Below are 11,061 nucleotides of genomic sequence, written 5' to 3'. Positions count from 1 at the left end.
GGTCCACCTTTGTTAAGATCAATCATTAAGCCAGTCCCCTTGGACTCAACAGTGAAGTTGGAGGCAATTGTCTCAGCTAGTCCAGAGTGAATCCTGGGACATTCAAGGATTCTCTCACTTTTCCCAAGAACATGAACCTGAGATACAGAATTGGAATCACTTCTGGTTTCAGGTTTGAACTAAGCTAACACAGAGCGAAAGAAACACGGGCACAGAAGCAGAGAGACTCACCAGGTGCCTACTGCTTGCCTACTACCTACCACGTGCCTAGATCAAGCTAGGTCTGAAACCAAATACACTCTTCAGTTTGAGACAATTTTGCTCTTATTTGTTTGAATTTTATCTTCTGTCACATGCAATTTGAAAAAAATAAAATAAAATAAGAAGTAATCTTCACAAATAGAGTTCCACTTGGATTTGATTCCAGACAGCACTTAGGTCCACAGCATTAACACAGGAAAGCTCTGTAAAGGTCCATGAAATGGGATGACAGTTTGATCAGTTGAGAGCTGGGAAAAGGAATCCCTGCAGTCCTTTAGATAGACAGAGGTTAATAAACACAAAGAATGTAGAAGCCTCAAAGGCAAGTCACATTGAAAATAAGAGCAGCTGTATCAATGACCATTGACTGTCAACATGGGCCTCACGTTGTGGCACGTGTTGGTCCAATGTGGTGTCTTCCAACAACATATTAAAACCCCATGGAACAGAGAAACAGATGGTGGGAGGTCTTATCTGTCCCACAGTTAGAGGAAGAGATTGAAGCCAGGTCTGCCCAATTTGAAAGCCCATGCTCACAAATGCTTTGACTATTAGAGCTCCTCTTCCTCAGACACAGGTCCTGGGAGATAAGGCAGCCTGCCAAGGGAGACCTAAAAACTGGGATCAACATGTCCCTTCCTATGTGACCTTCAGCAAGGGACATTTCCACATCCCCATTTCCCCACTTATAAAATAGGGTGGTCATCTGCCTGTCTCAAAAAGTTGTCTGGAGGATTCAAGGACAAACAAAAACAAAAACAACCCATAAACTCCTAGCACAGTAATGGACACATCCCAGGAACCCAAGAAGTGCCCATCATGGGTTCGATACCTAGGCTGGGTCAGGGTGGTCCTGTTGCCCTGAAGCCTCTTCACAACCACAGTCCAGCAGAATTCATTCCAAAGGAACACACACACGCTAAGCTGCTCTTGGGGGACCCACAGCAGCCACTAAGCTCTGAGAGTGTATCCTTCACTGGCTCCTGGTAATGAATTGTGCTTTTAACCAGCCTGATGCAGCCAAGCCTCAAGTTCCCAAGCTGAAGCCCATTAGCATACACAGCCCCATTTACTGATAAATGCATGTAATTTGTTTCCAGCGTGTCACTGTTTTATGGCTGCTTCCTGTCTTGGGGCTCAAGTGATGAAGTTTTATGCAGTTGTAGTTTTTTTCTCTTAATTGGAACTGTAGATTTCAAGAAACAAAAAAAGTGTGTTTAATTTGAAATCTCTCATGGGTTTGCAATCCTTTGGTGCATTTAAAGGGAAACAGAAAAAGGGAAAGGATGAGGGTAACGTCTAATAGATCAACCTGGGTAAAGAAAATCAAGGCAGCTTATCTCATTAAATGAAGGAAACACCTTATCACACATCCTTTGTGAAGACTAGGCCATTCTGTTGTATTTCTGGGATGCTGTGACCATGTTTAATGGACCACAGAAGCAGAGCTAGGAGTCCCTTACCCTGGACAATGGATCGTCAATGGAAGCAACTTACTGCGATATCCATTGTCTGTGAGATACCCAGCCCTGCAACATACTTGTACAGAACCTTGGTCAATAATTTATGTAAGTTTCAGTTTCCCGTTCTGTGAAATAGGAATAAAAGTTCTCAGTTCATAGAGATGACCCGATACTTGGTTGCAGTCAAGAAGACTGTAAGAGAATCTACAAAAGTATAAATGGGCACACATGGAAGCTCACCAGGAGCTCCTAGTGCTCTACAGACAAGGCAGTAAGTCTGTCCAGAACACTGCTGCCAGCAGTCCAAACAGATTTCATCATTCCCGTCTTTGCCCTCTTGTCTCTTAGCTTGTGTTCAAGTTCAGAGAAGCCAGCCTGAGTGTCTGCTTGGCTAACCTGCCTGCTGTAGGTAGAGAGAGAGGAAGTATAACAGCCCTGGGAGTAGGACACTACCTCACACCACAGAGAATCCCATGAAGATATGCACCAAGCCAACTCTCCCCGTCTTGAGACATATCCATGACAACAGGATGGTTTAAGGATAAACAACGTGACACACAGAAAGCCCTTAGCAACGGGCTAAGAATGGAGCAGATGGCCAATAAATGGCAGCTTCTATTATTGCTATAATTATCATTATTTTTAGCAACTACCACTCTGGCCACCAGGGGTGAGACAAGCAGGTGATAAAAACAGACTCATTTTTTATGAATTCATGATGAGGGATCATGGGGAGAGGATACAACTATAGACACTCAACAGCGGCCAATGCCTCTGTTAAGAAGACCAAGGCATAGGGACGCCTGGGTGGCTCAGTGGGCTAAACCTCTATCTTTGGCTCAGGTCATGATCTCAGGGCCCTGGGATCAAGCCCTGCATTGGGTTCCCTGCTCAGTGGGGAGCCTTCTTCCCCTCTCTCTCTGCCTTCCTTTCTGCCTACTTGTGATCTCTCTGTCAAATAAATAAAAAACAAAATATATTTTTAAAAAAAAAAGGAATACCAAGGCCACTCATGAATCATTCTTGGTATGCATCGTAGTCCACCTGGACACTGGGGACCATCTCCAGCTCCAGCAAAACTGGTGCTGTTATGCCAGGGCCTCCCCTCCACTTTGCAGTTTCCCCCACACCATGATCAGGGTTCTTAGCTCTGCTCATAAAGTTTCTTCTATCTGAATGATTTGCCTCAAGTCCCAAGTATAAGCAAGATAGATCTGAGGTCCTCTGAAGTTAACATGTAGGCTCAATCCTTATGATTTCAAAAGAATATGGGTATGCTTGCATACTGTTTGCATCAAATATATAGCTGAAGTCTCAGGAGTAGCTCAGTGTAAGTAGGCAGATGAAGGTTGACATGGCAATTAATTCTTTGCATCTCTCTGCTGTGTACAATGGGGATTTTTTTAAGGGCAACATTCTCACCAATGGTTCAAGTCCTATTCATCAGTGGCTTTGAACTAAAATTAAAAGTGAAGTAATACCTTAGAAACTGTGGTCTTATAACAATCTGAAAGGGGATTATTCTCTTCAATGTATGATTTGAGTTGCTTCTAGTAGCCTTAAGATATCTTTGAATTGCTTGGTTTTCCATGTAGCCAAGGTATATGATCGTGTATTAATAGTGAACCTGAGGCCTTAGAGAGCTCAGAAGAGACATCACAGTCAAGAAAAAAACAAACAAACAAACAAAACAAAAACTAAAACACCCACATATTCAGTGTTGGGTAAGATTTAGTGAAATCAATAGAAAATTAGTATTGTGTTTAAAGTTACTATAATCTAGAATATATAATTTATTTAAAGATACTTCACTTCCCCACCCACTTTCCCATGCCGGATCTTTCACCCATCCTGGTATGTTCAAGATGTAACCCAAGTTGTGATAGTGATAGTGCAAAATAATGGAGATTAATTAATCAAACTTTAGTTAAGAGTTAATACACTGAATAGCGTATCATCCAAATGGTAACTATTCAGTGCTTCCCATCTGCTGGGAGCAGTAACGTGTTCTGGGGATGCAGTGAAGAGCAAAGGCAGTCAGGGAATGCTGGAAGTCTCCAGACTTCTGGGAGAAAAACTCCGTGATTATAGAAAGAAAAGCAAAGAAATGCAAAATGTAAAAGTGATCGCTGCTAACAGAAGGGAAAGCTCCTCAGAGAGGACAAATAAGGTTTCTCTAACCTAGTGCAGCAAACGAGCTGAGAAGCAAAGAATATGAATTGGTACCCAGGTCAAGAGGGGATGGGTAGGTAGACAGGAAAACTTTCGTCAGGCAATTATCCAACTTGCCGTATCTGCATTCCTTCCTAGGAAATTGCAGTCTCTGAACCTCATTGTTAACTGGGAACTATTTATATCCCTAGACCCATCCTTCGCATGCCAACCAACTGAAGGACAAAAATTCTCAAATCCAGTGTTAGTGTTCAAGCCTCGATGAATAAGACAATGAAGATTATACAGATGACAATAAGATGTGGTTCACCCCTGCCATCCATAAAGCCCAATCTAGTTTTAAAAACACATCTATAAACAAAAATCTAATTATATTAAAAATCTAATAGTTAAAAATCTAACCCTCATATGTTGCTGGAGAGAATGCAAAATGGTACAGCTACTTTGGAAGACAGTTTCCAAAGTTGTCAAAAAAGGAAGTTTCTTTTAGAACTAAACATATTCTTACCATATGATCCAACAATCACACAACCTTGGTATTTACCCAAAGGTGCTGAAAACTTATCTATACACAAAACCTGCACTTGGATGTTCATAACTGTTTTATTCATAATTGCAAACACTTGGAAACAAGTAAGACATCCTTGTAGGTTGAGTAGGTACATTGGTACATCAAGACAATGAACTCTTATCCACTAAAAAGACATGAGCGATCAAGCCATGAGAAGACATGGAGGAAACTGAAATGCATAATTCTAAGTGAAAGAAGCCAATTTAAAGTAGCCAAAGGCTACTTTAAAAAAAAAAATCATACTCTATAATTCCAACTGTTTAACGTTCTTGGGGAAAAAAAGACAAAACTACAGAGACAATAAAAAGCTCAGTGGTTGAGGGGAGGCATGTGAACAGGTGGAACACAAAGGAATTTTTAGAAATTTAGAAATTTTAGAAAATACTTTGCATAATATAATGATGGGTACATGGCATTAATCATTTACCCAAACCCACAAAACGTCCAACACCAAGAGTAACGTTAAGGTAAACTTTGGACTTCAAGGGGTTATAATTAGTGGAAGTTCATCTGTGGTGAAAAATACGCACTCTGGTGGGGATTGTTGATAATGGGAGAGGCTATACATGTATGGGTACAGTGCATAGATGGGAAATCTATGTACCTTTCTCTTGATTTTGTTGTAATATAAAACTGCCATTAAAAAAAGAAGAAACATAAGGTTTTCATTAGGTCTTCATGGGAAGTAGAAATTGTCCAGTGGGAAAGTGAAGAAATATACCCCAGAAAGATTTAATGGAGGAAATAAAATCATAGATAAGAAACTGAATGTCCAGTGTGATTTTAGCTAAGGAATTGATCAAGTTGGCCCACTTCTGCCTAATCTATATCCAAGGAAGATAATGACTGATCTCCAATCTATTTTTTTTCAGATTTCTAAAAATTTTTCTTTCCAGGCAACCAATCCTGAGAAGTTGAAATACAAAACTTACCCAGGAAAACGGTGGCACCACTAACAGCAACAAGGGAGAGAGGAAGGAGAGTTGAGCTTTGAGGGAAACAAAAGATCAACTTAATCTATTAGTAAGGGGTATGCCTAGGAGCAAACCAGTAAATCATCAAGACCTGTTAATTTGTGTATCAGCATAAGGAAGGTGCTTCCTGATCAACATTCACTCTTGAGCCCTCTTTGCTGTAGAAAAACTACAAAATACAAAATTTAACAAACTTTGGATGGGGATGAATAAGCTCTTCACTAAAGAGGCCCCAGAATTGTCGAGAAGGTAGAAGTATGCTAATGGACTGGATCAGGGTTTTTCAAACTTCATTCACTCATTTAACTGTTCCTCAGTATGAATGAGGTAGTAAGAGACATACTAGCAATTAGCTAAGACTTTGTCTTTGAGGTGCAAAGATAACTATAAGAATATACCTATGTCAGGGTGCCTGGGTGGTGCAGCAGGTTAAGCCTCTGCCTTTGGCTCAGGTCATGATCTCAGGGTCCTGGTATCGAGCCCCATATCGGGGTCTCTGCTTAGCAGGGAGCCTGCTTCCCCCTTTCTCTCTGCCTGCCTCTCTGTCTACTTGTGATGTCTGTCTGTCAAATAAATCAAATAAAAAAATCTTAAAAAAAAAAAAGAATATACCTATGTCAGTTAAAGATAACCTATGTTCAGACTATGTGCTACAACAAAACCATCTATTGGATCAGATGTTTGGATCTGATCATTTCTGTCGCCGGCATTTTTGAACACTGGACAATATGTAATTGAGTAAAATTTACTGATCATGAACCAGACCATTCTAAAAGATCTATGCTCAAAGAACTCTCTTATACAGAAAATACCTCCAGTTTATACACACAAAAATGAGACATAGAGAGATTGAAAAGTTTCCAAGGGTCACACTACTAGAAATGGCAGAGCTTGCTCCAGGGGCTACCCTCCAACTATCAGACTATACTGGCTGGACAGAGAGTGTAGAGCTCCTCTGTGAAGTGAGGTCACGGGGGCTTGAGCTGAAAGGTTGCTAAAGGCGTCATGCACAGAGGGGAGGGGCTCTGGAAATCCAGAGGTCTGATGGATGGTATATATGCCATAGTTATACAAACATAAGAAAGAGCATTTAAGTAATGGAGACGATTAAGTGGAAATAACAAAGGTGAGCACATTATGGGATTAAGCATTTTCAAAGAATATAATTAATATAGTATGTAAACTAAATACAAATTCAGGATAGTATATGTGTGTCATGAGTATACACAGTAGGGGAAGCATAAGCGTAAGGTGGCATTTATTTTTTTAAGTTTTTTAAGGTGGCATTTATTTACTGGTCAGAAACTGGTGGCATTTATTTACTGGTCAGAAACTGGTGCAGAAAACAAAAACCACTCGAGGTATCTTGAAAAGTCTGAAATTGAATTCAGGGATTAGATGTTTGGAAAAGAAAAATCAAAGAGTTAGCTAAATGTAATTTAAAGGGCTGCCTCTAGACATCTGTGGGAATCTTAAGTCCTGCTCACCAAGGAGTTCAGCTCTCCATCTCAGAGACCACTTCCTAGCCCCTTGATGGTTAGTGAAACTTGGGAACAGCTCTGATGTCTGATTTCTTTTTTTTTTTTTTTTAAGATTTTACTTATTAATTTGACAGAGAGAAATTACAAGTAGATGGAGAGGCAGGCAGAGAGAGAGAGATAGGGAAGCAGGCTCCCTGCTGAGCAGAGAGCCCAACACGGGACTCGATCCCAGGACCCTGAGATCATGACCTGAGCCACCCAGGCACCCCTGATGACTGATTTCTTAGAGTAAGAGACAAGCATTGCTTCCAGGTCAGAGCAGCTAATTGCCAGGACAACACCACTCCACCCCCTTGGTCCCTTTACCATGGCACCCAGCCAACACTGAGTCGATGGCTACCTCAACTGTCTGAAGATAGAGTGAGAAGACACAAAGCACAGCCCTCGCCAATCCACACAGGGCATAGACCATAAACAAGAAACAAACTTTTGTTGTGATAAACCACTTAAGATTTTGAGGTTTGTTTGTTACCCAGCAGAACCTAACTTATACTGACTCCAAGAGGTTCTGCTCCAAAGATGATCAGCTATCACAACCATGATCCAGAGAGCAGCAACTAGGATTGCCAGGGAACTACCAAGCCATAGCTGTTTCCATGGTTACCACCACAGCTGAAGCCAGATAACAGAAGAAAAGAACAAAGAGTGAACATGGAGTCCAGCTGCTACCAACATTCACATTTATTGGCAGCACAAAAACCTGAGGGCAAACAAAAAGAATAGTCTTTGCCTCCCCACTACCATCAAAATCTCAAGGTCATCCCCTGGCCACACCTGAAATTCCATCAAGAATCCGAATGGCCAGAGAGACAGGAGAATGTGGATTTTAGCATTTTCATCCATATGAGGGAGGAGTATGGGGACAGAGAAGGTGATGGACACCAGTACCAAACACGAGATGGTCAAAGCTTGCTCCAGGGACACTCTGGCCCAGAGCCACTGGGGGTGCCTACCACCAGATGCCGAAAGTACATAATCAGAACCCCAGCAGGCTTGGCACCTGCACTTTTTACAAGGACCTTGAAAAATCCTCATACACACTGTAGCTGAGGTCCTCTTGATGGTGGCCAAGAGGATTTGTCTATAAAAGAGACCAAAAAAGAAAAAGGTCCAAAGCAAAATGGCTCCTACATGAAAATTTTATTATTTTTATAGAAAAAAAAGCAAAGAAATTTATCCTGTAAACTACATGTTTCTTACATAGTTTTAAGTCCGACTAAAGTTGGAGATCATGAAAATTTCATTTAGACCTAAAAAAAAAAAACCTATTCTTTCGTCTCACAAACAAGGATGATAAAGCACAGACAGGTTAACAATTTTGCTTAAAATGAATATTTGTAGTGAGACCAAAGAAATGATTGAAAAATCATATTAGATTTACTCTCACCAGTCACCTGAGTATTACCTGCAGAGAAAACAAATCTTGGGACAGCCTTCATCCAAAATCTACAAACAGCTAGGCCTCAAGCCACAGTCATATTCTTTTATTATATACTATGTACTCCTTTACCATTTGAGCTAACATCTAAACTTGGGGAGATTTCACATAAAAATCTGTATAACCAGTTGCTTTTGAAAAATTAAAAGAGCTGACCGTTTGGGGCCCACACTCCCAACCAGCTCCTCTGGAAAGAAGTTCCCAAACCGCTGCCCAACCTCCAGGGGGACTCGCTCCAGTTTGCTTCAACTCTCACCAGTCCCATGAATTTCAGACTGAGGATCAAGGTCCGTTTATCACCATGCTTGTCTTTTCACTATTAAGGAACATTTCTCTAGCTCTATGTCAATCAAAAGTATGTAGCCAGTGATGCTGTTTGAGTTCTTAGAACTTACCATTTCTATTTTATTTTATGGGGTTTTTTTTATTTTTTTAATTTTTAAATTTTTTTTATTTTATTTTTTTGCCTGCCTGGCCACTAGGGACGATTTGCCACTGTGCCCTGAGAGCAACTGGTGGCTTTTCTGCCCTGAAGACAAATTTGTGGCACAGGGTCTGAACTCCGACTGAGGAGAGCCCCCACCTGGTCACCTGTAGAACAGCAGCCCAGAGAGCTCACTATTTTTGTCTTCTGGCAGGCAGGGCAGTTAGGCGTGCTGCTCCATACAGAACACCACAGCGCTGTGTTTGAGGTAATTAGTCTGGCTCTAGAATTAGCAGTTAAATAAATGTTAATGAACATCTGTTCCCAATAAACAGGATAAATTGAAATTAATAATTGCCGTATTCATTTAACAAATGAATTGCCCACTTTTTAAATACACCGACATAATGTGTCGTCTCCTGCCAAGCCAGGCCGGTCTACAGAATTTATTTAGTGGCAAAACTGGGCAGATTAGGAACTTAGGAGGGCAGATACTGTGCCACCCGCCGTAAGGAAACCAAGAAAACTGAGGACTGCTTTGTTTGCTTCTACTTTAAAAGGTAAAAATAGGTGATTGACTAAGATCCAAACACAAGGGAGAAGAGAGTAATTGCTTTTTGCTCAAAGTAGGATACAGTTGTGCCGGTGTTTCCCAAAGGGATTTGGTTCTGAGACCCTCACCTTTATTTATTTTTTTTTTTTTATTGAAGGCACTACTTGCTCATGAATCCTTTTTTTTTAAGATTTTATTTATTTATTTGACAGACAAAGATCACAAGTAAGCAGAGAGCCAGGCAGAGAGAGGAGGGGAAGCACACTCACCGCTGAGCAGAGAGCCAGATGCAGGGCTCAATCACAGGACCCTGGGATCATGACCCAAGCCAAAGGCAGAGGTTTTAGCCCACTGAGCCACCCAGGCGCCTCTTGTTCATGAATCTTTAAGGAACCCAACTGGGTAGTGTCAAAGAAACCCCCTAGAAATCTTGAGCTCCCAAACAGTGAGAAGGGCCAGAGCTTGGTTGGGGTTGGGGGTGGGGGTGGGGCTCTGGTCCTGACTATGCCCATTACCTCAGCTTCCCCAGACACCCGAGGGAAACGATTTCCTCACGGCATTATGGTGAGCTTCGCCTGAGATCCTATATGTCAAACTGCATATTTATTTGCCACATAGCAGTTGCCTATTACATATTCATTTCCCCCTATACCTCAAAGGACAAAGCTGGTTCCAAAGAACCAAGCTGCAAATAAATTACACCTTGATCTGCCTGACCCTCTACATTCCTCATTCATGCAAGCACCATTCACTGTGTCATACTCTGTTCCAGGTAGGGATGCGAATATGAACAAGGACTCAGGTGTCCTCATGGGGCAGACACGCCGGTGATGCGTGAGGACTTGCAGGTGAGGACCCTCCAGGGAGTAGAGGAGGTCAGAGGCAGAGGGGTCGCATGGCTGTCACTGGGATAACAGAACCGGGGAGGAAACACCTCCCTCCAAGGACCCAAAGCCTGCCTTGAGAAGATCTCCAGGAATGGCATTCCAGAGAAAGAGCAGAGGTAAAGATCTTGAGATGAGAACCTCGAGCATATTCTAGCAAGAAAGCAAGTGTCAGAGTAAAAGGACACCGTGTGGTTTCCATTTTTGAAAGGCCTCTCCTTGCATGTGAGACAAAGGCAGAGGAAAGAGGCGGGTAGGAGGCTCTTGGATACAGTGGCATGGTTCTACATGGGTTCTCCAGAAACTGCCACGACCTACCCCCTCCCATGCAAAGGGATCCTCACCTGCCCAGGAAATGCCCTAGCACACAGTGTTCACTATGCAATATGAGGTCCATATTGACAGAAGGTGCTCCAGTAAGTACTAGCTGAGTCTTCCACTCTCTTCCCCATTAGGAGCTGGCCCTGAAAGCAAGGACAGGGTTGTGTGCATGATCCTGAACCCTCCCATTCACTCCTTTGTACCTTTCCCTACTCACGGCATCCACAACGCTCATTATCAGAGTGCTGTGCATATAGGGACGGTCAAAATGGTTGTGTTTAAAATATTAAATGTCCACAGGCTTGTGCAGTGTTTCAGGTTGCATAAGAGATCTTAGCCAGACTGGTTTGAATCCCAACACTGCCATTTCTCCCTGGGAAACACTGGCCAAGTTACTTCCCCTCCTTGATATGTCCTTTTCCCCATCTTTGGAGGTGGGGAGGAAAGTTCCTATCTACT

Source organism: Mustela nigripes, chromosome 12 (genome assembly GCF_022355385.1).
Source record: "Mustela nigripes isolate SB6536 chromosome 12, MUSNIG.SB6536, whole genome shotgun sequence".
Classification (NCBI taxonomy): domain Eukaryota; kingdom Metazoa; phylum Chordata; class Mammalia; order Carnivora; family Mustelidae; genus Mustela; species Mustela nigripes.
Note: the sequence above shows the minus strand (reverse complement) of the source record.